This window comes from Bos mutus, chromosome 22, assembly GCF_027580195.1.
Source record: "Bos mutus isolate GX-2022 chromosome 22, NWIPB_WYAK_1.1, whole genome shotgun sequence".
NCBI classification, from domain to species: domain Eukaryota; kingdom Metazoa; phylum Chordata; class Mammalia; order Artiodactyla; family Bovidae; genus Bos; species Bos mutus.
Genome location: NC_091638.1, coordinates 8,188,755 through 8,216,300, shown reverse-complemented (window position 1 = coordinate 8,216,300; position 27,546 = coordinate 8,188,755). Strand labels below are relative to the sequence as shown.

At 40.9% G+C, this 27,546-nt stretch overlaps 1 long non-coding RNA gene across 4 annotated transcripts; it reads right to left on the bottom strand.

Moving 5' to 3' along the window:
• Window positions 1-1,744: 1,744 nt before the first annotated feature.
• LOC138984684 (uncharacterized) lies at window positions 1,745-26,530 on the bottom strand. Of its 4 annotated transcripts, none has more exons than XR_011461942.1 (7): window positions 26,237-26,530; window positions 16,784-16,988; window positions 12,378-12,571; window positions 10,991-11,071; window positions 8,833-8,943; window positions 4,958-5,091; window positions 1,745-2,827 (listed from the first exon to the last, which is right to left on the bottom strand). It is a non-coding gene; the product is annotated as an uncharacterized lncRNA (long non-coding RNA). The 4 variants fall into 4 exon arrangements; XR_011461940.1 differs by lacking the exon at window positions 12,378-12,571 and adding an exon at window positions 15,309-15,398 and having other exon boundaries at window positions 1,746-2,827; XR_011461941.1 differs by lacking the exon at window positions 12,378-12,571 and adding an exon at window positions 15,309-15,398 and having other exon boundaries at window positions 1,747-2,827; window positions 8,870-8,943.
• Window positions 26,531-27,546: the final 1,016 nt, after the last annotated feature.

Below are 27,546 nucleotides of genomic sequence, written 5' to 3'. Positions count from 1 at the left end.
CTCAATCTTTGCCAGCAGCTGGGTCTTTTCCAGTGTCGGCTCTTTGCATCAGGTGGCCAAAGTACTGGAACTTCAACTTCTGCCTCAGCCCTTCCAGTGAATATTCAGGGTTGATTTCCTTTAGGATTGACTGACTTGATCTCCTTAAAAACTTTGGATATTATATTCAAAACAAATAAAGACAGCTTTGAAAGATGGAGCAAAGAAAACAGAATAGTTAGGGACCTCAGGACTCAAGGATTGCTGTGTATTGAATTCCGTAGGTTTTCTTTTTCTCTCATATTTTCAACTGGGTCCTGGAGAAGCTACCAACCCAGAAATGCCATGTCAACCAAAAAAAAAAAAAAAAAAGTCTAAGAAAAATTCATTCTTTCTAGCCAAAGGACAGGAAAGGAGCAGTCTAGTAAGACTGAAAACTTGTAGACAATAATGGCCCTACTGCAGTCAAATGCCTCAGGAATAACAGGCCCCATCCCCACCCTTGTCAACAGAGGTTGAGTGGAGAGCCTAGACTTCCATCCTCATCTCGCTGGAATGAGGCACCCTCCTCCCTGTGTCTGAATGATGTCAGAGAAGGTCGTAAGGAGCCAGGACTTTCATCCTAACCACCCTGTTCAAAAGCCCTCCATCCTCCACAGCTTCATGCAGAGAACTTGGCTCCCACTCCACCTGGCAGTGAAAGGCAGCATCCCACTCCCTCCACTGGTGTGATGTGGGAGGAAACCTGCTGAAATTAAAGCTTTCAATAAGAGGAACGATTTCATAACATAATAACCAAGTTGTCTGGAACTAATTTAGAAAAAGAAGCCCTACTCCCACAAATCAGGAAAAGTCTCTACTAGAATGAGAAAAGATGGTCAAACAGATGGCAGGACCAAGATAACACAGATGTTGGAACTAGCCGATGGGGGTTTTAAAGAGTCCATCATAAAAAATGCTGCAATGAAAAATTTTGAACATGCTTTAGACAAGTGAAAAAAATGGGAAATTTCAGCAAAGAAATGGAAACTATAAAGAAGAGCCAAAAGAGAATTTTAGAACTGAGAAATATAGTAAAATATAAGAACTCTCTGGAAGGGCTAAATAGCAGACAGGAGAATAAATCAGTGAGTTTGAAGTGAGATCAGTAAGACTTATCCAATTAGAACTACAGAAAGAAAATAAACTGAAAGAAAAAAAAAATGAAGAGAACCTCAGGGATATGTGAGATCATAACGAGTCTTTCCAGAGAAGGGAAGGAGTGTGAGACTGAAAAAGAGCTCAACAAAATAGTGGCTGAAAGTGTTCTGAACTTGGCAGAAGATATTAACCCATAGATTCAAGAAGCTGTTGAATCCCAATCAGGACAAGCCCAAAGAAATACATACCAAGATTGATCCTAACCAACTTCTGAAAGCTAAAAACAGAAAAAAAGAGAGGAGACAGAAGTGATGTCTACAAGTAAGTAGAGTAAAAACAAATTGAATGATGTCAGATTTCTCATCAGAGATCATGGAGGCCAAAAGGAAAGTGACTCAACATTTTTGAAGCATTAAAAGAAAAGAACTGTGAATCCAGAATTCTACATTCAGTGAAAGTATGCTTCAGGTAGAAGAGGATATCAAGACATTCTCATGGAGAAAAACTAAAAGAATTTGTCAACATCAGACTAAACCTGAAAAGATATAGTTAATGGAAATTCTTTAAACAGAAGGAAACTTACAAAAGGAGATAGGTGGTGTTTTTGTTTTGTTTTGTTTTGTTTTGGCTGCACTGAGTGGCATGTGGAATCTTAGTTCCCAGACCAGGGATTGAACCTATGCCCCCTGCGTTAGAAGCTGAGTCTTAACCCCTGGGCCTCCAGGGAAGTCCATGAAACTTATAAAAGGAGGAATCTTGTAACCTGAGGAAGGAAGAAGGAAGGATAATGAATAGAGTAAAATTACTGATAAATACAATTGACTTTTCTTCTTGAGTTTTTAAAACTATGTTTGTTTGTTGAAGCAAAAATGATAACATTGCCTGACATACCTCAATATGTGGAGAGGAAACACTTAAGACAATTATAAATGGGGATAGATAAGGGGAAAAGACAGTAAGGTTTCCACGCTTCACTCAAACTGGTAAAATGTCAACACCAAAAACTCCCTTAAAATTAAAAGAATGTAGAAAATTAAAAATAAGTGATACATTTCACCACCAGTTTTATACCATCATTTAAAAAAAATGTAAACCAAAGAGCTCCTTTTGAAATGGAGATGTGAAAGCCTTTGCTTTTGCTAGAGTGCTCAGTACAACGAAGGTAAAATTTGTCCGTGCTGCTGTAGGTGGAGAGACTATATATTTACTTTATAAAAATGGCTGTGTTCTGTATCTAAAGAGCAGTGTGCGTATGTATAAGCATGTGTGTGGGGTGTGTATGTGTGTCCATGTTCGAACTTATGGCTCAACCTGTGTTTTTTTTTTTTTTTTTTAAGTCTTTATTGAATTTGTTACAATATTGCTTCTGCTTTGTGTGTCCTTGTTTTGGCGACCAGGCATGTGGGATCTTAGCTGTCCGACCAGGAATCAAATCCACACCCCCTGCATTAGCAGGCAAAGTTTTAACCACTGGACCGCCAGGGAAGTCCCCAACCAGTTTTCATAACGGACTTTATGAGACTTGAGTGCTACTTCAGGACCTCCTGGTTGACGATAAGCAGCAAGCACTTGCAGAGAAGTCATTCTTCCCACTTTGACACAACAACCACAAGCCTCTGGAAGTTCGGGGGTGCAGTAGGGGGTCCAGGAGATCAGCACTGCTCCTTGACTCTGGATTTGTCTTGAAGACTCCAGCCAGCCAGGGAAGCTGATCAGACAGGAGCAAAACGAGGGTCATTTTGTCACCAGCAGTGAGACAATACCTGGGGAACTCTGAGAAAGGACAGGGCATATAGGAGCAAAGACTGGGTACCCTAGTGGGAGGGAGGGGCTCAGTATCTTTGTAACTGGCTCAGCAGCAAAGAATCCGCCTGCCAATGCAAGAGAGTTCGATCTCCAGATCCCCTGGAGAAGGAAATGGCAACAACTCCAGTATTCTTGCCTGGGAGATCCCATGGACAGAGGAGCCTGGCAGGCTGCAGTCCATGGGGTCGCAAAAGAGTTGGACATGACTTGCAACTAAACAGCTAAAGATCCTTAAGAAAATATGGCTTCATTTTACTCTTAACTTCAGTGTAACTTTGACAGATAAGCGATAGTTGCATTCTCAGAGATCTTAAGCTGTCGCTTATTCTCCAGGTCTAGAGAGCTAAACCACTTTCGAGGAGAGATCATTTCTAAACATTCTAAAAAGTTACTTATTTACTTTCATTTTCTATTATTTATTTTGGCTGCACTGGGTCTTCATTGTAGCGTGTGGGCTTCTCTAGTTGCAGCACACAGGCTTAACTGTGGATGTGGGATCTTAGTTCCCCAACCAGGGATCCAACCCAGGCCCCCTGCACTGGGAGTATGGAGTCTTATTCACTGGACCATCAGAGAATTCCCTCAAAAGAAATGTTTAGACTTCCTCACTACTTCTATTTATTGTCTGAAAGATTTTACTATTTGAAAATTAATCCTAGTTGCAAACCATTCTCTCCCAACATGGGGTTAAATTTTAGTTTCCTGTATTTTGTTTTCATTTGAGTTGGGAGACTGTTGACCTTCATATCGATCTTTAAAAGTAATATTTTAGAGGGTGCCATTAAATCATGATTGCATTAGTTGGAATTCTTTTGGCTGTGAGTAACAGAAACCCAACTCAAATTAGCTCAAACAGTAAAGGATTGCGTCTACTTTCAGCTGTAGCTGGATTAGGGGCTCAAATACTATCTACAGGGGCTCATGTTTTTCTCCTACAATCAAAGGTTATGTCTGTATCTCATGAGACTTCCCTGGTGGTCCAGTGGTTAAGAAGCCACCTTCCAATGCAGCGGATGCCAGTTTGATCCCTGATTGGGGAACTAGATCTCACGTGTCATGGAGCAACTAAGCCCATGTGTTCCGGTGTTAGAGCAGCAGTTCGAGAAGCCCAAGAGCTGCTGTAGGGTAAGGGAGTTAGAGAAGGTGAGGTTTGGAAAAAGACCGAGCGGGCACTTTACAGGAACAGATCACCTTTAATGAGGCGAGAAGGGGCGGCCATCAGATTAGTGAGCGGCTGCACAGACCCAAGAAAAGAGGAAGTATATATAGGCATGTATGTGGAAAGCTACAGTCTTAAGGGGTCTGTTCTTCTCCAAGGTTGTTCGGAGTAGTTATCTCTTAAATGGCTGGGGCCAGGAGTTCTGGAGACCGGCCAGAGGCTGGACCGGCTGGGAGCTGGGCGTAATCAACCTTAATGTCCATTTTTTTCCTTCGGGTGAGAGAGTTCTTTGTTTTGCATAGAATAGTGGGGAGGACCCAGAGGGGAGTTTTAACTCCAGGCTATTTTGGGCCGTGTAACTTTCCTTCAGCTGCAATGAAAGATCCCGCATGCTGCAACTAAGACCCGACACAGCCAAATAAATAAATAAACAAATAAAAAGCTAATTCAAAAAAAAATTTTATATAAAAAATCAGTATCTATATCTCGGAGAAATCTCTCCAACAAGCAGGCAAAAGAAGTCTTATTGAAAACTGCATTTGGCCTAGGTTAGTTCAGGTAACTGTCTAAATCAATTAACGTTCCCAGGGAAATGAATGGCCAGACCTGGTTACCTGTGGGGGAGTGAACACTGACAGTCTCACCAGACCCACTTGATAGGACTTCCCCACAGGAAAGAAGCAGTCTGGTATCAGAGTATGAGGAGAGGAATGCAAATTACACCCCAAATGATAGATGCCCAACAGATGTCTAGCTATTGTGCTTGGCAATATGAGTACAGAAGTAATAAAACACAGACACTACCCTCAACGGGCTCATTTCCCCCAGTTTTCTTCCTTTTCTTTCCTTTAACAATTTAGTAAATGGCTTTACCTCATTTTTAAGGTGCTATTCCAGACTGGAGCCTTCTGATTTCTATCTGAAAGGTCTTTGAGATCTGGAGAGTTTCTGTTTCAGATTTATACTCAAGAAAAATTCCTGATCATCCTGGGACTTTCCGATTCACACTGTGAGAACAAAAACATTTAAAATGAAAACCATTATTTATCGAATGTGTTGTAAGGAAAATATAACTGGTAAAACTAGAGACTCCTCTTATTAAAAAGAAGTAATGCATGATTAAAGCAGTGCTGAGGGAAAGAATTCCCATCTAGATTCACCAATCATGACATGGGTGTTCCTCTGACATGTCCACACATGTGATGGGCATACCTTACATGTGTACATCATTCATGCTCACTCCACCCATCCCAGGAACCTGCAGAGTCAAGGTCTTTTTCAGATACTATTGAGACTTGGATTACGCTTGGATGAAGGGGTGAGGAGGGAGAGGACATATACAAAACTGCAAATGCCAAGCCATACTATCTAATTTGTCAACTCCTTCATTTTTAAGAGTCACCATTTATAACATGAGCAATCAATGCTAGTATTGAAAAGAAAAGAACCTGAAACATTGATTGGTCTATTCTCTTGCTTCAGGGACAGATCTGTAACTGATTTAACTATGCAGTTAATCCTCAGGCAATAACATTCCAGGTATCTTCCGTAATTCACTGCATTGAAGCCCATCCCTAGGACTCAACCCAGAACTTGGTTGGGCTGGGAACAAAATGAGGCATAAATAAATGGGAGTGTTCATGAGTGACAGAGAGAAATAGACCAAGAAAATTACCAAAAAAGTTTTTGAAATGAAAACAGGATTCTTTCAAAAGTTATGTGATTGGATTTTCAGGTAAACATGATGGATGAACCACATCTATTTCTCTGCTCCATCCGGAAACCACACCAAAATGACAAGAGTCCACCTTTTTATTGCACCACTTGAAAAAAAGTGAAGTGTAGTTAATGTACAGTGTTGTCTAGTTTCAACTGTACAGCAAAGTGACTCAGTTGTATGTGTGTATATATGTGTGTGTATGCATGTATATATTTCTGCAAGGGCTTATAAAACCCACATGAACTTTTTGGCCAACCTAAAATATGTATATCAGTTCAGTTCAGTTCAGTCGTGTCTGACTCTTTGTGACCCCATGGACTGCAGCACGCCAGGCCTCCCTGTCCATCACCAACTCCCGGAGTTTACTCAAACTCATGTCCGTTGAGTCGGTGATGCCATCCAACCATCTCATGCTCTGTCGTCCCCTTCTCCTCCCGACTTCAATCTTTTCTCGGTATCAGGGTCTATTCAAATGAGTCAGTTCTTTGCATCAGGTGGCCAAAGTTTCTGCTTCAGCATCAGTCCTTCCAATGAATATTCAGGACTGATTTCCTTTAGGATGGAATGGTTGGATCTCCTTGCTGTCCAAGGGACCCTCAAGTCTTCTCCAACACCACAGTTCAAAAGCATCCATTCTTTGGCGCTCAGCTTTCTTTATGGTCCAACTCTCACATCCATACATGACCACAGGAAAAACCATAGCTTTGACTAGACAGACCTTTGTCAGCAAGGTAATGTCTCTGCTTTTTAATATGCTGTCTAGGTTGGTCATAACTTTTCTTCCAAGGAGCAAGAGTCTTTTATTTTCATGGCTGCAGTCACCATCTGCAGTGATTTTGGAGCCCAAAAAGATCAAGTCTGTCACTGTTTCCACATCTATTTGCCATGAAGTGATGGGACCAGATGCCATGAACTTAGTTTTCTGAATGTTGAGTTTTAAGCCAACTTTTTCACTCTCCTCTTTCACTTTCATCAAGAGGCTCTTTAGTTCTTCTTCGCTTTCTGCCATAAGTGTGATATATATTCTTTTTTCAGATCCTTTTCCATTAGAGGTTCACACTGACACTGAGTATAGCTCCTTGTGCTATACAGTACGTCTTTGTTGTTTAACTATGTTACACACAGTAGTTTGTGTCTGCTAATCCCAACTCCTAATTTATCCCTCCCTGTGGAGCACAATAAACTGTGGAAAATTCTGAAAGAGATGGGAATACCAGACCACCTGACCTGCCTCTTGAGAAATTTGTATGCAGGTCAGGAAGCAACAGTTAGAACTGGACATGGAACAACAGACTGGTTCCAAATAGGAAAAGGAGAACGTCAAGGCTGTATATTGTCACCCTGCTTATTGAACTTATATGCAGAGTACATCATGAGAAACGCTGGACTGGCAGAAACACAAGCTGAATCAAGAGTGCCGGGATAAATATCAATAACCTCAGATATGCAGATGACACCACCCTTAGGGCAGAAAGTGAAGAGGAACTAAAAAGCCTCTTAATGAAGGTGAAAGTGGAGAGTGAAAAAGTTGGCTTAAAGCTCAACATTCAGAAAACGAAGATCATGGCATCCGGTCCCACCACTTCATGGGAAATAGATGGGGAAACAGTGGAAACAGTGTCAGACTTTATTTTTCTGGGCTCCAAAATCACTGCAGATGGTGACTGCAGCCATGAAATTAAAAGACGCTTACTCCTTGGAAGGAAAGTTATGACCAACCTAGATAGCATATTGAAAAGCAGAGACATTACTTTGCCAACAAAGGTTCGTCTAGTCAAGGCTATGGTTTTTCCTGTGGTCATGTATGGATGTGAGAGTTGGACTGTGAAGAAGGCTGAGTGCCGAAGAATTGATGCTTTTGAACTGTGGTGTTGGAGAAGACTCTTGAGAGTCCCTTGGACTGCAAGGAGATCCAACCAGTCCATTCTAAAGGAGATCAGCCCTGGGATTTCTTTGGAAGGAATGATGCGAAAGCTGAAACTCCAGTACTTTGGCCACCTCATGTGAAGAGTTGACTCATTGGAAAAGACTCTGATGCTGGGAGGGATTGGGGGCAGGAGGAGAAGGGGAGGACAGAGGATGAGATGGCTGGATGGCATCACTGACTCGATGGACATGAGTCTGAGTGAACTCCGGGAGTTGGTGATGGACAGGGAGGCCTGGCGTGCTGTGATTCATGGGGTCTCAAAGAGTCGGACACGACTGAGCAACTGATCTGATCTGATCTGATCACCACCCTTTCCTCTTTGGTAACCATAAGTTTGTTTTCTATGTCTTTGGGTCTCTTTCTGTTTTGTAAATAAGTTCATGTATATCATTTTTTTTATTCCACATATAATATGACATTTGTCTTTCTCTGAGTTGAATTTTTAACAGCTTTAATGAGGTACATTTGACATACAGTTAACTTCAGTTGACCCTCTGTATCCACAAGTTCTGTGTTCATGGGTTCCACATCCACAGAGTCAACTAATATGAATGTATTTGGAAAAATTTTTCTTCTCTAGAAAGTTCCAAAAGCAAAACTTCCCTTATTGCACTGGCTAGCATGTCCAGTGATATGCTGAGTAAAAGGGACATAAGCATACTTGTTTTGCTCCTGGTCTTAGGGGAGAAAGCATTCAATAATTTTGCCATTAAACATTATACATAATTAAATATTTTATTAGCTGTAGGTTTTATCAAGTTGAACAAGTTCTCTTTCCTTTCTACTTAACTCACAACTAGATCCTCTAAAAAGTTATGTGCTTGGATTTCTAGCTGACCATGCTTGATTGAGTACATAGATTCATCAGCTCCTTCCCAAATCCTCACCAAAATTATCATATATAATTTTTTTAAAAAGATATAGACTCATAAGAATAAAAAACAAAAGCCAAAATATTGACAACCAAAAAACCAGACTTAACAGCACTGAAAAAGCTGAAAGCCTACTTTTCAGTGGTGGGGGAGCAATTTAGAACAAACTTAATGGAAAGGCAAAACCCTCCAAAAAGACCTGAACTCAGCATAAGTAAGGAATAAGTACTGGGACTTTCCTGGTGGTCGAGTGGTTAAGACTTCACCTTCCAATGCAGGGGATGCAGATTCACTCCTTGGTGGGGGAGCTCAGATCCCACATACCTCACAACCAAAAAACCTAAACAGAAAACAGAAACAGTCATGTAAGAAATTCAATAGAGACTTTAAAAATGGTCCACTTAAAAAAATCTTTCAAAAAATAAATAAAAAGAAAACTTTAAAAAAGAAGAACCAAGGGTTTCCCTAGTGGCTCAGTGGTAAACAATCTGCCTGCCAAGGCAGGAGACATGGGTTCAACCCCTGATCCAGAAGATCCCATATGCCATGGAGTAACAAAGCCCTTGCACCACAATTACTGCGCCTGTGCTCTAGAGCCTGTGAGCCACACTACTGAGCCTAGAGCCCCTGGACTGCAACAAGAGAAGCCACCATAATGAGAAGCCCACACACCGCAACTGGAGAACAGCCCCCGATCATCACTGCGTCTAGAGAAAAGCTCACGCAGCAAGACCCAGCACAGCCAAAAATAAATAAATGTAATTGGAGTAGACAATGGCAACCCACTCCAGTACTCTTGCCTGGGAAATCCCATGGATGGAGGAGCCTGGTAGGCTGCAGTCCATGGGATCGCATATAAAAGAAGGACCAAGTACTTCCAAAGGTAGGATGAGAGTGTGGGAGGACTGGCTGATTATATGAATAAGAAGCAGTTAAAACAACAGGTGAGAAACAGAAAGTCACTTTCCCCACCTGGTGCCACCAGAAGGCTATCCTTCCCCCACAATAGCACAGTACTGGAGGCTCAGTACTGAAAACACTAAACCAAAGAGCATATGAGGCAGAGCTGAGGGCAGGGTTAAGTGCCACAGTGAGACGAGGGGAATTAATTATAGTCTAGATACTGAATGGGATCAGCAGCATCCTTTCCCTGCTGTTTTGTGAAAACCAGGCTTATGCATCTATATTAATTCCTCAGGCTATTGTACTGCAAATTAGCTGGTTTAAAACAACATCTCTGGTGGCTCAGACGGTAAAGAATCTGCCTGCAATGTAGGAGACTTGGGTTTGACCCCTGGGTCGGGAAGATCCCCTGGAGAAGGGAATGGCTACCACTCCAGTATTCTTGTCTGGGAAATCCCATAGACAGAGAAGCCTGGTCCAAGGGGTCTCAAAGAGACAGACACGACTGAGTGCCTAACACTTTCACTTTCACCTTATTGTCTAACAGTTAAGGAACTAGAAGTTGGAAATCAAGGTGTTGGCAGGGTCATGCTTTCTCCAAAGCTCCTAGGATTTTTCCTTGTCTCTTCAAGTTTCTGATAACCTGAGGTATTCCTTCTACCTCCATCCCCACATGGTGGTTCTTTCCCTGTGTGTGTGTGTGTGTGTGTCTCTATCTCCTCTTATAAGGACATGTCATATTGGATTAAGGGCTCACCCTACACCAATATGACCTCATCTTAATGAATTACTACCCTATTTCCAAATAAGGTCACATTCTGAGGTACTGAAGGTGAGGACAGCAACAGATCTTTTTGGGGAACACAATTCAACCCATAACTGCATTCTAGGCAGGAGGCTGAAGGATTACTCTCTGAGAAAACTGACCTAGTCAAGAGGAACAAACCTAAAGATCCTGACATTTGGTGAAGTACAAATCAAACATCCTTGTTCTTGCCTGATCACCCCCTAGTGATCTGATCCATACATACAAAGCTTCTAAAATATTTTTGTTATCCTCCTACTAAATAAACATTTAAGGACACATTCTATCGTGAAAGACAGAGATGAAAAAAAGGAAGTTCAGGTAAATAGAATATGCAGGAAGCATAAAAAAATCTGTAAAAACCTTTAGAGAAATAACAGAAGTTACATCTACGACACAAGAACAGATTTCTTAAAAGTACAGTAAGAGATTTAGAGAAAGTTCTTGGAAATAAAAATATAACAACCAGTATTTTAAAATTCAATACATAGTTTGGAAAATAAAATAGAGGAATTATCCTAGAAAGTAGAATCAAAATAAAAGATATTTGAAATAAAAGGAAAAAAGCATATGAAAATCAGTGAGTGCAACTAATCCAGAAAGTCTAATGTCTAACAAATAGTTCTGGAAAGAAAGACCAGATCAATAGAGGTGAGAATTTTTCAAATAAATAAGTTACCTTTTATCTTTGATGCTCTCTGCTGTGTTGTTCCATACCCCCAAGTCATTACATCAGTCATTGAGAGATGGTTATTGGAAGCTTACAATTAGCAATGAAAATAAAACAGAGGCAATATTGTAACAAATTCAATAAAGACTTTAAACTTAGTAACCTAAATACAACCACTAAGAATAAGTTATCTGTTCTAGGCACTTACCAACATCTCTTGTCTGACCTAGGCATAAATGTAAGCTTTTAAAAATGAGCAGTAACTGGAAATTTCAGAGCACCAAGGGACTAATAAACTAGTCAGATATTCTGCTACTCCTTTTTCTCCATGGCAGTGTATCTCAACCTTGTCTACACATTAGAATCACTAACAAAGCTTTTAAAATTCCAAACCCCAGCCACACCTCAGACCACATAAATCAGAGTCTCTTCAAGTATGACCCAATCGTTGTATTGTTAAAACTCCTCGGGTAATTTCAATGTACTGCCAAGGTTGGGAACCATTGCTCTATAAAAATCGTAATGTCCAGCATTCAGATAATACCACATTGGTTTCAGTGTTTTTAAAATAATCTCAGCTTTCTGCTTGTAAGATGTACAAGCAAAATTTGATCCTCTACCTTTTTTTAGAGATGGTGTTAGGGAAAGGGAGATTTTCCCTCTCCGCAAGTCACCTTCTTCAAAGAAATGGCTGCTCCAACCCCATATAAAACCTCTCTTTAAGACAATAAAAATGAGCAGGGATAATATCTAATTATAATTCTTTTACCCATGTGAGCTATGTTCTATAAACAAATCTCTTTCTGTTCTTTAACTGCTATATTAAACAAAAAGTTATTTTCATGTGCACAGCAAAGTAATTCAGTTATACATGTATCTATTCTTTTTTCAAATTCTTTCCCCATTTAGATTGTTATACAATATTGAGCAAAGTTCCCTGTGCTATACAGTAGCTCCTTGTTTGTCCATTTTGTTTTATTTCTTTTTGAGATTTTTTGATGTGGACCATTTTTTAAGTCTTTATTGAATTTGTTACAATATTGCCTCTGTTTTATGTTTTGGTTTTGGGCTTCAGGGCATGTGAGATCTTAGCTCCTTGACCAGACCAGGGATCAGACCTGCACCCCCTGCATTGACAATGGAGAGTCTTAACCACTGGATTATCAGGGAAGTCCTGGTTATTTATTTTAAATATAGCAGTGTTTATTTTAAGTATTGATTTTGTACATCTCAATCCCAAACTCCCTAACTGCCCCTCCCCCACCCCTGCCCTGGTAACCATAAATTCATTCCTCTCAGTCTGTGAGTTTATTTTGTAAATAAGTTCTTTTGTATCATTTTTTTTAGATTCCCCATATAAGTGATGTCATGTGACATTTGTCTTTATCTGACTTACTTCACTCAGTATGATGATCTCTAGGTCCATTCATGTTGCTGTAATGGCATTATTTTATCTTTTTAATGGCTGAGTAATATTCCATTGTGTATATGTACTACATCTTCTTTATCCATTTCTGTCAATGGAAATTTAGGTTGCTTCCATATCTTGGCTATTGTAAACAGTGTTGCAGTGAACACTGGGAGTTAGCACTTAAAAAAAAGAACAGTTTTAATGAGATATAATGTACATACTGTGAAAGTCACCCATTTAAAGTGTACAGTTCAGTGGTTTGGGGTATATTTGCAGAGTTGTCATCACTACCAATTAATCTCAGAGCAATGTAGCTAATGGGTCGTGTTACAAACATAGGGGAAGAGTCCAAGACTAGAAAAACATCATTCAAAGTTGCAGTTTGAGTAACAAAATAGGAATAAAGCAAGTTATTGTCATAAAGCAAGCATATCCTTGCAGCAAAGTTCATGTCAAACCTTAGGCTTGGAGAGCTAGCAGAATGAACTGCTGGCAGCATTTATTTTATTAAATGACACTGTCGGACACAGAAAATAAATTGCCACCGTGTATGCATTCTCACAGATGTTTAGCTCTTGAGTTGGTCAGAACTATGTAAGAGCAGGAGGGAAAAGTGCTCAAAGACTTCGTGTTCTGTTTATTATTGCAAGCCCATGTTCCAAGAGAGCATTCTGTGTTTTAAGTCTGAGGCATCTCACCTTCACCTCTGACCTCCTCTGGGGCAGAGAGGAGTGACCGGCTCCTCTCACGTGCATATCAAAACCAGTCCTCTGCTATACAGTAGGTCCTTGTTGGTTTTCCATTTTAAATATAGCAGTGTGTACCTGTGCATCCCAAACTCCTTAACTATCCCTTCCCCCAGGGAACTCTGCTCAATGTTGTGTGGCAGCCTGGATGGGAGGGGTATTTGTGGGAGAATGGATATATGTATATCTATGGCTGAGTGCCTTTGCTATCCCTCTGAAACTATCACAGCATTGTTAATCAGCTATAATCCTATATAAAATCAAAAGTTTAATTTAAAAAAACCAATCCTGAAAAGTTGTGACAAGAGAGGGACTTTCCTCGTGGTCCAGTGTTTAAGACTCTGTGCTTCCAATGCAAGGGGCGAGGGTTTGATCCCTGGTCAGGGAAATAAGATCCCACATGCCACATGGCATGGCCAAGGGAAACATTTTTTTTAAATCTCTGAGAAAAGAGAGTTTGGTGTCTCCATTTCCAAGTGTTCTCCACGCAGTAGCCCTGGGAAGCAAGATAAGCAGGACGGTGTGGACTCGTAGATCTTTGGTCCTTGTTGATTTTCACAAGTTGTTGCTTTACCAGTGGGAGAAATTATAGGTGTGTGCAGTGTCCATGATACCTCGGAACTCACAGGTACAGTGTATTCCTTTTATTTAACATCTGTGCTCACCAAGGAACCTTTTTTCTCCTTGTATACGAGGGCTTTCTGATTCTCCAGGAAGTCAAGAGTCTCTAAAAGTTTCTGCAATCTGTTGTTGTTGTTCAGTCGCTAGGTCGTGTCCTACTCTTTGCAACCCCATGGACTGCAGCACGTCAGGCTTTCCTGGAGGCTTCGCCATCTCCTGGAGTTTGTTCAAACCCATGTCCATTGAGTCCGTGATGCCATCCAACTGTCTCATCTTCTGTCATCCCCTTCTCCTCCTGCCTTCAATCTTTTCCAGCATCAGGGTCTTTTCCAGCATCAGGGTCTTTTCCAATGAGTCAGCTCTTCGCATCAGGTGGCCAAAGGATTGGAGCTTCACCTTCAGCATCAGTCTGTCCAATGAATATTCAAGGTTTATTTCCTTTGGTATTGACTGGTTTGATCTCCTGGCAGTCCAAGGGATTCACAAGAGTCTTTGTCAGCACCACAGTTCAAAAGTATCAATTCTTCCGTACTCAGCTTTCTTTATGGTTCAAATTTCACATCCATACATGACTATTGGAAAAGCCATAGCTTTGACTATATGGACCTTTGTTGGCAAAGTGATGTCTCTGCTTTTCAATATGCTGTCTAAGTTTGTCATAGCTTTCCTTCCAAGGAGCAAGGGTTTTTTAATTTCATGGTTGCAATCACCATCTGCAGTGATTTTGGAGTGCGCCCCCCCCCCCAAAAAAAAGAAAATCTGTCACTGTTTCCACTTTTTTCCCTCTATTTGCCATGAAGTGATGGGGCTGGATGCCATTATCTTTTTTTTTTTAATATTGAGTTTCAAACCAGCTTTTTCACTCTCCTCTTCCACCCTCATCAAGAGTTCTTTAGTTCCTTTACACTTTCTGCCATTAGAGTGGTATCATCTGTATATCTGAGGTTGTTGACATTTCTCCCGGCAATCTTGATTCCTGCTTGTTATTCATTCAGCCTGGCATTTCGCATGATGTACTCTGCTTGTGAGTTAAATAAGCAGGATGACAATATTGTCACCCTGCAATCTATACTTGAGTGCTAAGGAATACTCAGGAGACATTAATGGTATGCTATTCCCTTCCCCTTTGTTGATTTCCCTGCTTCTTGCCCCATTCTCCAGTTTCCTACCTGATCCATGACCCAGAGCTTCGGAACCAGCTCTGAGCTTCTGAGTGTCCTAGGATAGGCTGCAATAAATTGGGGCATTAGAATTCCTCATCTAGGACTTCGTTCATGGCACAGTGGATAAGAATCCACCTGCCAATGCAGAACACATGGGTTTGATCCTTGGTCCAGGAAGATTACATATGCCATGGAGCAAGTAAGCCTGTGTGCGGCAACTACTGAGCCCACTCCCTTTAGAGCCTTTGTTCATCAACAAGAGAAGCCACTGCAATAAGAAGCCCCCACAACACATCTAGAGAGTAGCCCCTACTTGCCACACCTAGAAAAAGCCCACTTGTAGCAACAAAGACCCAGCACAACCAAAAAGAAAAAGAATTCCTCACCAAGAAGTCTCCATGTTCTCATTTGAGGATGAAGTGAAAGGGATGAAATTGCTCCAAAGACACTGCCAATTTTTAACTTTATCTGAGCTCCTGGACAACAAGGAGAGTTGGGAAAGTCAACCACACCCGTACCTCCTCCTCACCCACCCTTTTGCATTCTGGGAAACAGGCTCACTGGAAAGAACCTTTTTTCTCCATATGACTTAGATAAGGCTGATGAAATACAGTAAGTAAATTAATTAATTAAATAAAATCTATACCCTTCCCAGATGATATAATTTTTTATCTTTTCCGGACTCTCCTTCTAAATGTTATGCCCAACAGATCTTCCAAGTGTCCAACTGGCTCTTGACTACAACTTATGCTATTAATGCTTCCACGGGGTTTTGCTCATTATAATGAAATTAGCATAGAGGGCAGCCCTTAGCATGCACTTATAAGGTTATGCAGTCTGTTCTCAGTCAAGCTCTCTGTTCCCCTTGGTACAATCTCAGCTCTGTCTCACTTTACTTTTTTAACTAAAAAAGTGCAGAAACTGAACTACCTCTTCCTCATTATCAGTGCCTGTGCCCTTGCTGATCAAAATGTGTTTATCTTATTCTACTGATTCAATGCACTCTTTTTTTCCCCCCACTAAGTTATTCACGAAAAAATTTTCACCAAGCATGTATCACCATATGAATATATGCCTTCCTTTCAAATCCTCTGTTAACTACAATTTACATCTTTCATAGCTATCCCACTTGTGATATACTAAATATCCTAAATCCAATGCAGTAAATTCCCCTTTAATGATAATGTTACCTAATATTTACAATAATATTGAGAGCCTGGAAAATGTACTCTCATACCAGGAAAATGTGCTTTCCTATCAGCTGATGACACACCAGCTCTATAGGAAGGAAGAAAGGATATGCAAATAAAGAGGTTAGACTGAATGTCACTCCACACACTGCTTTAATCATGTCTTTGTGGGGAAGAATATGCTCCCTGACCTTGATTTTATACTGAAGGAAATCACAAATATAAAAACTGTAATCACAGAGATCGGGATTGGGGAGGAAGGGGACATAGAGCCTCATGCCAGCCAGGCTGCAGACATCCGAGGCGAGGACGGGTGCTCCCAGCTGCTCAGGGTCTATCAGCAAACGGAGAACCTCACACTGGTCTCCTGCTGCTGAAGCAAACTTGATTTTGTTTCGTTTTTAGAGCTTCAGCTAAACAGCGTATATTTTGCAATGGGCCCATTGGGCTTCCCAGGTGGCTCAGTGGCAAAGAATCCGCCTGATAACACAGGAGACGTGGGTTCGATCCCTGGGTCGGGAAGATCTCCTGGAGAAGGAAATGGCAACCCATTCCAGTATTCTCACCTGGAGAATTCCATGGGCAGAGGAGCCTGGCGGGCTGCAAAGAGTAGGGTCGCAAAGAGTCAGACGTGACTTAATGACTGAGTATGTGCTGTTGGTGCTACTTACCTGCCTAACTACATACACGGTCAGAGGACCCTAACCAGTTGGACCAGTCTTGGCCGAGTTGCTCAGGGCAGTGACGTCCTAGCCTGAGTCAGGCTCACTGGCAAGTAGTCCCAGGGCTTGAGACGCAGGCAGCAGAAAGATAGAAGGCCAACTGCGGTGGATCCAGACATGTGCCGGTGCTGACAGCTGCCTCAGAAAGCAGATCCTGCAATACAGAACAGACCAGAAGGGCTATAAGAAGGACTATCTGATGACTCATAATATGTGTTTGGAGATTTTTTCCCTGTAATCTTTTATATCAAAATAATTTCAAACTTACAGAAAAGTTTCAGTCAAAAAGAAAAAGCAAGAGAGAAAAAAAGGGTACAAAGGACTCCCATACATGCTTCATCTCTGTCCCACTTTTGTTAACCTTAGGCCACTTTTACTTTTTAGCTTCTCTTATCATTATTATTAATTTTTTGGACATGTGGGATCTAGTTCCCTGATCGGGGATTAAATCCACACCACCTGCTTTGAAAGTTCAGAGGCTTAAACATGGGATCACCAGGGAAATCCCATCTCATATTATTATTTTCCCAAACCATTTGAGAGTAATTTGTTTACGTAATGCCCCTGTACTTCTAAACACTTCCCACTTCTCATGACGGCAAAGAAGCATATCTTCTCTCAGGTCTCTTTCACTGAAGAAAAAAAAAATCTACTTATACGATTATCTTTTCATGAGCGTTAACTTCACAAACAGTGAAACAAAAGATTATAAGAATCTAAGAGTAAGTGTTCTCTTCAATTTTGTATTTTCTGTCTAGCGGTCATGTATTAATACAACATTGTGTAGTATTTTAAGCTGTTTTTCGCTTATGTTTAAATCTTTAGGCCAAACACTGCATTAAATTGGCTTTAGGAAAAGTCTGAAATATTAGAGGGAAGTCAGGAAAATGTGTCAAATACATGATTTTTAAAGTTTTTAGATTAATTTTAGAGCATTTTTATTGGCTTGTGACTTTTAATTTTGTTATGATTTCTAACTTACAGGGAAGTTTCAAGACGAGTACAAAGATTGTTTGCGTACTCTTCACCCAGTTTGTTTTCATTCTCCTGCATTAGATTTCTCATTATCTCCCTCTGCATAAAAAAAAAGTACACTTTTTCACGTATACATGTACAACATGCGCTATAGTTTAACAAAAAAGGAGAGAAACCTGAAAATATCAGGCCTTTCATTTCTAAATATTTCAGTGTATATTTCCAAAGTACAAGGACATCTTAATGATCAAAATCAAGAAGTGAAACACTGATGCAATGCTATTAGCTAATCCGTAGTAAAATTCATGCGTAGTCCCAGTATTGACTTTATAGCTGTGTCCCCCCAGTCCAGGGTCCAGTCCAGGATTATGCATTGCCTTTAACTGTCGTGTCTCTTCAGTCTCCTTTAATTTGGAACAGATCAATGACCCTTCTTAAAAGGCTTTAAAAAACTATTTTATCTAATGTGCTAGCTTCATGAAAGAGATTCAAAATTGTGACCAGCTTTAAGTGTCAATGTGGGTATAATTTGTGCTGGTCATTGTGCTATATTCTTATCGGGATGGAACTGTATCCAAAGAACTTTCTCCTCCATGTTGGTATTGATCAAAAGTTGTTATAATTTGTAGCTGTTTTTCGCCACTTAATTGGTATTGATTGGAAATGTTCTGAAAAAAAAAGCTTTTTTTTTTTTTTTTTTTTTTTTTTGCCACATAATATAAATATAGTAATAAAAATAATGTAATAGTTGGAAGAAACTTAAATATGACAAAACTGCAAGAGGCAAAGTAGTTGTCTGAGGAGGCTTTACAGATAGCTGAGGAGAGACAAAGCAAAAGGCAAGGGAGAAAGGGAAAGATAAACACAACTGAATGCGGAGTCCCAGAGAAGATCAGGGAGGGATAAGAAAACAGTGCAAAGAAATCGGGGAAACAACAGAATGGGAAAGACTAGAGATTGCTTCAAGAAAACTGGAGAGATCAAGGGAACTTTTCATGCAAAGATGGGCTCAATAAAGGACAGAAATGGTCTGAACCTAACAGAAGCAGAAGAGGTTACGAAGTGATGGCAAGAATACACAGAACTATACCAAAAATGTCTTAATGACCTGGATAACCACAGTGGCATGGTCACTCACCTAGAGCCAGACATCCTGGAGTGTGAAGTCAAGTGGAACTTAGGAAGCATTACTAAAACCAAAACTAGTGGAGGTGATAGAATTCCAGCTGAGCTATTTCAAATCCTAAAAGCTGATGCTGTTAAAGTGCTGCACTATAAATGCCAGCAAATTTGGAAATCTCAGCAGTGTCCACAGGACTGGAAAAGGTCAGTTTTTGCTCCAATACCAAAGAAGGGCAATGCCAAAGAATGAGAATGTTCAAACTACCACATGATTGTGCCTAATCCACATGCTAACAAGGTAATGCTCAAAATCCTTCAAGCTAGGCTTCAGCAGAACATGAATGGAGAACTTCCAGATGTACAAGCTGGATTTAGAAGAGGTAGAGGAACCAGAGATCAAATTGCTAACATTCACTGGATCATAGAAAAAGCAAGGGAATTCCAGAAAAACATCTACTTCTGGTTCATTGACTGTGATAAAACCTTTAACTGTTTGGATCACAACAAACTGGAAAATTCTTAAAGAAATGGGAATACCAGACCACCTTTCCTGTCTCCTGAGAGATCTGTATGTAGGTCAAGAAACAACAGATAGAACTGGACATGAAACAAGTCACTGGCTCAAAATTGAGAAAGGAGTACGTCCAGGCTATATATCGTCACCCTGCTTATTTAACTTATATGCAGAGTACATCATGCGAAATGCCAGGCTGGATGAGTCACAAGCTGGAATCAAGATTGCCAGAAGAAATATCAATAACCTCAGATATGCAGATAATACCATTCTAATGGCAGAAACTGAAAGGAACTAAAGAACCTCTTGATGAGGGTTAAAGAGGAGAGTGAAAAAACCAGTTCAAAATTCAACATTCAAAAAACTAAGATCATGGCATCTGGTCCCCTCACTTCATGGCAAATAGAATAGGGGAAAAAGGACAGATTTTATTTTCCTGGGCTCTAAAATTTCCTGCAGACAATGACTGCCTCTATGAAATTACAAAACCCTTGCTCCTTGGAAGGAAAGTTATCACAAACCTAGACAGCATATTGAAAAGCAGAGACATTTTACTTCATCGACAAAGGTCCATTTAGTCAAAGGACTATGGTTTTTCCAGTAGTCATGTACAAATGTGAGAGTTGGACCATAAGAAGGTTAAGTACCAAAGAATTGATGATTTTGAATTGTGCTGGAGAAGACTCTTGAGAGTCCCTTGGACTGCAAGATCAAACCAGTCAATCCTGAAATTAGTTCTGAATATTCATTGGAAGGACTGATGCTGAAACTGAAACTCTAGTACTTTGGCCACCTGATGCAAAGAACTGACTCATTGGGAAAGACCCTGATGCTGGGAAAGATTGAAGGCAGGAGGAGAAGGGGATGACAGAGGATGAGATGGTTGGATACCATCACTGACTCAGTGGACATGAATTTGAGCAAACTCCAGGAGATAGTGGAGGACAGGGAAGCCTGGCATACTGCAGTCCATGGGGTCACAAAGAGTCAGATATAACTTAGTGACTGAACAATAACAACAAAAATACAACTAGTATGTATGTTTTCAAATACATACTTTAAAAAGATCAGCTGCTGCTGCTGCTAAGTCGCTTCAGTTGTGTCCGACTCTGTGCGACCCCATAGACAGCAGCCCACCAGGTTACCCCATCCCTGGGATTCTCCAGGCAAGGATACTGGAGTGGGTTGCCATTTCCTTCTCCAATGCATGAAAGTGAAAAGTGAAAGTGAAGTCGCTCAGTTGTGTCCAACTCTTAATGACCTCATGGACTGCAGCCTACCAGGCTCCTCCGTCCATGGGATTTTCCAGGCAAGAGTACTGGAGTGGTGTGCCATTGCAACAAGATGTATATGAGAAAAATTATAAATCTCTGATAAAAGAAATTAAAAAAGAACTAAATAAATGTAGAGATATTTCACGTTCATCAATAGGAAGATTCAAATTGTCAAGATGTTTATTTTTGTTCAGTCACTTAGTCGTGTCCAACTCTTTGTGACCCTATCGACTGCAGCATGCCATATGTTAGATCAGCCCAATTTGATCTGTGGGTTCAACACAGTCTCAATCAAAATCTCAGCAAATTATTTTGTGGATATCAATTAAGTGATTCTGAAGTTTATATAAAGAAGCAAAATGACCAACACAATATTAAAGGAAAAGCACAGAGTCAGAGGACTGCATTGTGAAAGAATAGATGAACAGATCAGTGGAATAGAATTGAGAGTCCAAAGATAGATCCATATAAATAGAGTCAGCTAATCTTTGACAAAAGAACAAAGATAATACAATGGAGAAAATATCATCTTTTTCAACAAACAGTGCCAAGCAGCGAGGTATCCATATGCAAAAAAAGAAAAATTTCCAGACACAGAACTTAGAACTGTGACAAAAATAATAAATCAAAATGGATCATAGAATTCAATGTAAAATGCAAAACTATTGATGTAAAACTCCTAGAAGGTAACATGGGAGAAAATCTGGGTGACCTCAAGCATGGTGATGACTTTTTTAGAAGCAATACCAAAGACACAATCCATGAAGGAAATACTCGATAAATTGGACCTCATTAAAATTAAAAACTCTGCTCTGCTCTGTGGAAGAAACTGCCAAGAGAATGAGAAGACAAGCCACAGACTGGGAGAAAATACTTGGAAAAGACATGTCTGATAGAGGACTCTTATGCAAAATACACAAAAATTTCTTAAGATGCAATAATAAGGAAACAACCTGATTTTAAAATAAGCCAAAGATTGGAATAGAAAGCTCACCAGATACCTCACAGATGGCAAATAAGCATACAAGAAGATGTTCCACATTGTATGTCATTAAGGAAATGCAGATTAAAATAAGTGTGAGCTAACACTGCACACCTAAAACCCAAAACACGGACAACACTAAAAGCTTGTGAGGATGTGGGGCAACAGGAACTATTGCTATGAACTATAGCAACATTTGAACTATCAACAATGAACTATCATTCATTGATAGTGGGGTTGCAAAATGGTACAATCTCTTTTGAAGACAGCCTGGAGACTTCTTATGAAACTAAATACACTGTTACAAAATGATCCAGCTTGGTATTTACCCAAATGAGTTGAAAACTTATCTCTACCCAAAACCCTACACACAGGTCTTTAAAGCAACTTTATTCATAATTGCCAAAACTTGCAAGCAATCAAGATGTCCTTCTGTAGGTGAATGGATAATAAACTATGGTATATCCAGACAGTGGCTAGTACTCAGCACTAAGAAGAAATGAGCTATCAAGCTATGAAAGGACATGGAAGACCCTTAAATGCATGTTACCAAGGGAAAGAAGGCAATTTGAAAAGGCTGTATGATTCCAACATTCTGGAAAAGCAAGAACAATGGGGACAGAAAAATATCAGTTGCCAAGGGTTGGGGCAAGGGAGAGATGATAGAGCACACAGGTTTTTAGGGCAGTGAATCTTCTGTACTATATTATAATGGTAGATACATGTCATTATGCACGTGTGCTTACTAAGTCATTTCAGTCGTGTCCGACTCTTGGCGACCCCATGTATTGTAGCCCACCAGTCTTCTCTGTCCATGGGATTTTCCAGGCAAGAATACTGGAGTGAGTTGCCATGCCCTCCTCCAGGGAGTCTTCCCAACCCAGGGATTGAACCCACGTCTCTTATGTCTCCTGCATTAGCAGGCAGATTCTTTAGCACTAGGGACACCTGGGAAGCCCACATGCCACTGTACATTTGTCCAAACTCATAGAATACTCAACACCAAGAGTAAATCCCAGCATAAACTGTGGTGTAAGAGGTGTTGATGTAGATTCATAGATGGTAACAAACGTACAACTCTGGTGGGTGGGGAAGGTTGATAGTAGGGAGGGTTGTGTGTATGTGGAGGCCAGGGATACATGGAAAATCTTTGTACCTTCTACTCAGTTTTGCTGTGAACCAACCAGTCCATTCTGAAGGAGCTCAGCCCTGGGATTTCTTTGGAAGGAATGATGCTAAAGCTGAAACTCCAGTACTTTGGCCACCTCATGCAAAGAGTTGACTCATTGGAAAAGACTCTGATGCTGGGAGGGATTGGGGGCAGGAAGAGAAGGGGACGACAGAGGATGAGATGGCTGGATGGCATCACTGACTCAATGGACATGAGTCTGAGTGAACTCCGGGAGTTGGTGATGGACAGTGAGGCCTGGCGTGCTGTGATTCATGGGGTCACGAAGAGTCGGACACGACTGAGCGACTGAACTGAACTAAACTGAACACTGCTCTAAAACTTGTTTATCTAAAAGGGAAAACAAAGGACTACTCTAGCGGTCCAGTGGTTAGGACCCAGTGCTCTCACTGCCAGACCTCAGGTTCAGTTCCTGGTCGGGGAACTGAGATCCCTCAAGCTGCACCTCAGGCAAAAAAAAAAAAAATAGCAACAACTATAACTGAGATTCCCTACAGAAACATCTTTCCTGTTGAGGGGAGAAGCACCTTTCCTGTTCTCATTGGTCTTTTTAAGGAGGGATCATCTGAATACATTTCTGTATGTCATTTTTAAAGCCAGTTTTCAAGTGGCTTGCTTAAGTAGCACACCTCAGGGATATATTCACTCTCTTCACTAGCTCTCACACAGCTGACATATTATAACCTTTAACACTGAGGATGCAGTTTCTCAAGATGATCAAACTGAGGAGATCAACCCCTGAGCATTTCAGCCTTTCTCAGCAATGGATGACTTTCAGTGCAGATCATGGACATAAACAGATGGCATAGTGTGGTTATAAACAACATCTCAACAGGATTGTACCTGAACATGAAGAAATCCAAGACAAAAACCAAGAAGTAAGTTAGGAATCCTTTCTTTCTTTCTTTCTTTCTTTTTGGCCACACTGTGTGGTTTGGCTTGTGGGATCTTAGTTCCCCACAGTGTTAGCTGCTCAGTTGTGTCTGACTCTTTGTGACCCCATGGACTGTAGCTCACCAAGCCCCTCAGTCCATGAAATTCTCCATGCAAGAATACTGGAGTGGGTTGCCATGCCCTTCTCAAGGGGATCTTCCCAACCCAGGGATCAAACTCGGGTCTCCCAGGGACTGAACCCTCGTCCCTTGCATTGCAAACAGATTCTTTACCATCTGAGCCACCAGGGAGGGATCAAACCCAGGCCCCAGCAGTGAAAGCGCTGAGTCCTAACCACCAAATCGCCAGGAAATTCCCAGGAATCCATTTTTTTTCTGTCTCTCAAGTTGAAATATTTGCCTTTTTAGTTTTGGGTATATGTTCATTGACTTTGCATAATGCTGGGAATGATATCAGTTAAAAAAAAAAAAAAGCTGCTCTAATTTCAAGATTCCCCTTCAATCACAATGTTTAGCAGCAGCTGACGGTGATACCCGGAGAAGGCCATGGCACCCCACTCCAGTACTCTTGCCTGGAAAATCCCATGGACGGAGGAGCCTGGTGGGCTGCAGTCCATGGGGTCACTAAGAGTCGGACGCGACTGAGTGACTTCATTTTCACTTTTCACTTTCATGCATTGGAGAAGGAAATGGCAACCCACTCCAGTGTTCTTGCCTGGAGAATCCCGGGGACGGGGGAGCCTGGTGGGCTGCCGTCTATGGGGTCGCACAGAGTTGGACACGACTGAAGCGACTTAGCAGCAGCAGCAGCAGCATGTAATACCCAACACACAGTGCCCATCCCAGGGACCTGGAGCAAAGCTTGGGTCATTTCCTTTAGCAGAGGTAACATTAGAAAATAAACCGAAACACAAAAGAAAAGCCTGACTGGACATAAAACTTGATCTGCAGTTCAAGCTGTATAGAAATTACTTTATCTGTCATCTGCTTCATGGATACCCACCTTTATAACTATTCATTATGAACATTATAAAATTCACCTTATAAGCACAAATGAAGTTGAAAATCTGTTAAGGAAAAAAACATTAGATTGCTTAGAAAAAAGGCAACGAATGCAAATAAGTTATTATCTTTCCAAAGAGTAAGAGAGAATAGCTATAATTCACTTAACAACTTAGTTTAATGAATGGGGTAGATTTAACATGGTAATTGTATTATTAAATTGGCTCCTGAGAATTTTCTAAGCATTTTACATATATATCCTTTGTCATTTAACTCTTATGAAAACCCTGTAAGTTTCGATTATTATCAACATGCTTCTGTAGGTGAGTAAATTGAAGCACAGAGAAGAAAAGCCACATAACTAATAGACCAGGGAAAGGACATTCAAAACTCTCACTGTCCTACCTGAAGACAACTGAAGTCGCACATTTCTCTCCCAGATCGTTTCCCTGGCAATGAGGGAATGCTGGGGAATTAAGACCTTAAGAGGGAGACTTCTCTGGTGGTCCAGTGGCTAAGACGCCGTACTCCTAATGCAGGGGCTTGGGTTCGATCTCTGGTTAGTGAACTAGATTCCACATGCTACAACTAAAGATCCCTCATGCTGCAATGAAGATCAAAGATCCTGCGTTCCCCAACTAAGATCTGGTGCAGCCAAATTAAGAAAAACAAACAAATAAACAACCCAAAAGCAACCTTCAACCAAAAAGGTTCAGGAATTGGTCAATAAATATCCCATTTTCCTTGCCTCTCTGTGAGACGATTCTAAGTATTCTGCACAAGGATAGAGCCCTGACTGCCCACTGTAGTAACTCATTCATTAACGTCTCCTTTCCTGGCTCTCTCTCCTTCCCAGTCTCACTTTTCAACTCTCCCATCATCCTTGCAGGGATCACTTCCTGAATCAACCACCTTCCTCCCCCACTGGTCCCAACCTCTGCATATCTATGCACTCTTAAGAGCTGGTTGTCACCATAGCTCCTCTTGGGAGGGTACACATTCATTTTACTGATTTGGCCGAAACTTGAAATCTGTCATGGTGACTATATATTTATCTTATTCCCCAAGTCTGCAACTTTTCAGGCAGTTATGACACAGAGGGGATTTAAATGAACCCATTTTTGAGATTCCCTGTTTCACTGTGAAGCTTTTCAGACAGCACCCGATGCAGTCAGCAGCTTTGGCCCAGTCATTGCAAGCTGCTGCTGGGGAACAAAAGTATTTAACAGAAGCCTGGACTGGGAACTTCTCGGGTTCTGATTCTGCCTTATTCCGTATTCTCATACAACTTATGTAACTTCTCCCATATTATGATTGGATATTATTTTATAAAAGCACTTTGTAAAGATTGAAGGGCTTTTAGCTTCCTCGGTGCAGTTCAGTTATCAGAAGGATCTAGAGAAGATTGGCTTGGTCATATTCCATGCCTCCAGGAAAAGGAAATCCAGTACCTCGATCAAGACCGCTGCAATTCCCTGTGGAGTTCTGGTCTCTTGGCCTGGCTGTTGTGAGCTGCCGACACTGAACCCTTGCTCTCCATCGTGCAGTTCCAGATTGTTCTTTCATCTCTCCTCTTTGATCCATCTCTTCGTTTCTATACCAGAAGCAGCTCCTATTTACCCAAGGTTTGGAACTGTCTACAACAACCGCTTAGCGGAACAGAGCCACACAGCATCTTAAAATCAAACATCAGGCACTCTGGTTCCCAGCAGTCTTTTGGCTACATCTGTTGTTTCTGCCTTACTCCTCTCTCCTCTGTGCTTGCCCTCCCAGAAGAAAAAAAAAAAAAAAAACATAAAAAACAAATTCTTTCCATTTCCTCTGTAGAGTAATTTGACCTCAAGTCCCTACTTTCCACCCAAAGTGGCTGGGAGCCTTCCTCCAGGACTTTTATGGTTTCCTTTTTTAGATATAAATCTTTGGACTATCTGGTATTTGCTTGTGTTTAAGAATAATTAAAATTCTTTTTATTGTGTTATATAAACAAATACAAGGAGGTACGATATAGTTTAGCAAACAGATCAGGAAAAAAAAAAATCAATGAACCAGAAAAAAAAAAACCCAGGATGAACAGGAACATAATGTTCAAAATGAACCAAAGATGCCCTCTATGACCTGTGTTCCCAGATGCAATGAACACAGAGATACACTGCTCAGAACCCCTCAGAAACTCCTCGGGTTATACCAGCAAGCTTCTTCAAAGAATTGCCCCTGGGCTATTGGAAGGAACCATCTGGAAGGTTCGAGATGCCTGAGAGTGCCCATTCCCCAAGATGGCTGGCAGGCAGCCCCTGACTAGTGAGGGTGGACGAAGCCCAGCTCCCTAAACCTCAAGACTGCAGGAACTCAAGGTACAGTTTATGCTCCAGAGCTCCCTACATGCTCAGACCATGTCCAAGAATTCATCAAAAATTGCACCCTTTTCTTGTCTGCCTCCCCTTCACTGTCCTGCTTCCCTTACTCCCTTATTAACCTGTGCCAGGAGAACTTCAACTTGAATCTGTGGTTCAGTTGGCTTCTGGAAGAACCCAATCTAAGATGCTAGGTATTCTATTTTATTGCACAGACACCCTGGGAATTCATTCTTTCATATATATACAGTGAATACCTTTTATATATTTGATGCTGTTATGAAAAAAATGCTTAAAGTGAGAAGCCAGACAGAGAAAGACAAATACTGTATGATATCACTTATATCTTAAATCTAAAAAAATACTGTTGCTGCATTGCTTCAGTCGTGTCTGATTCTGTGCGACCCCAT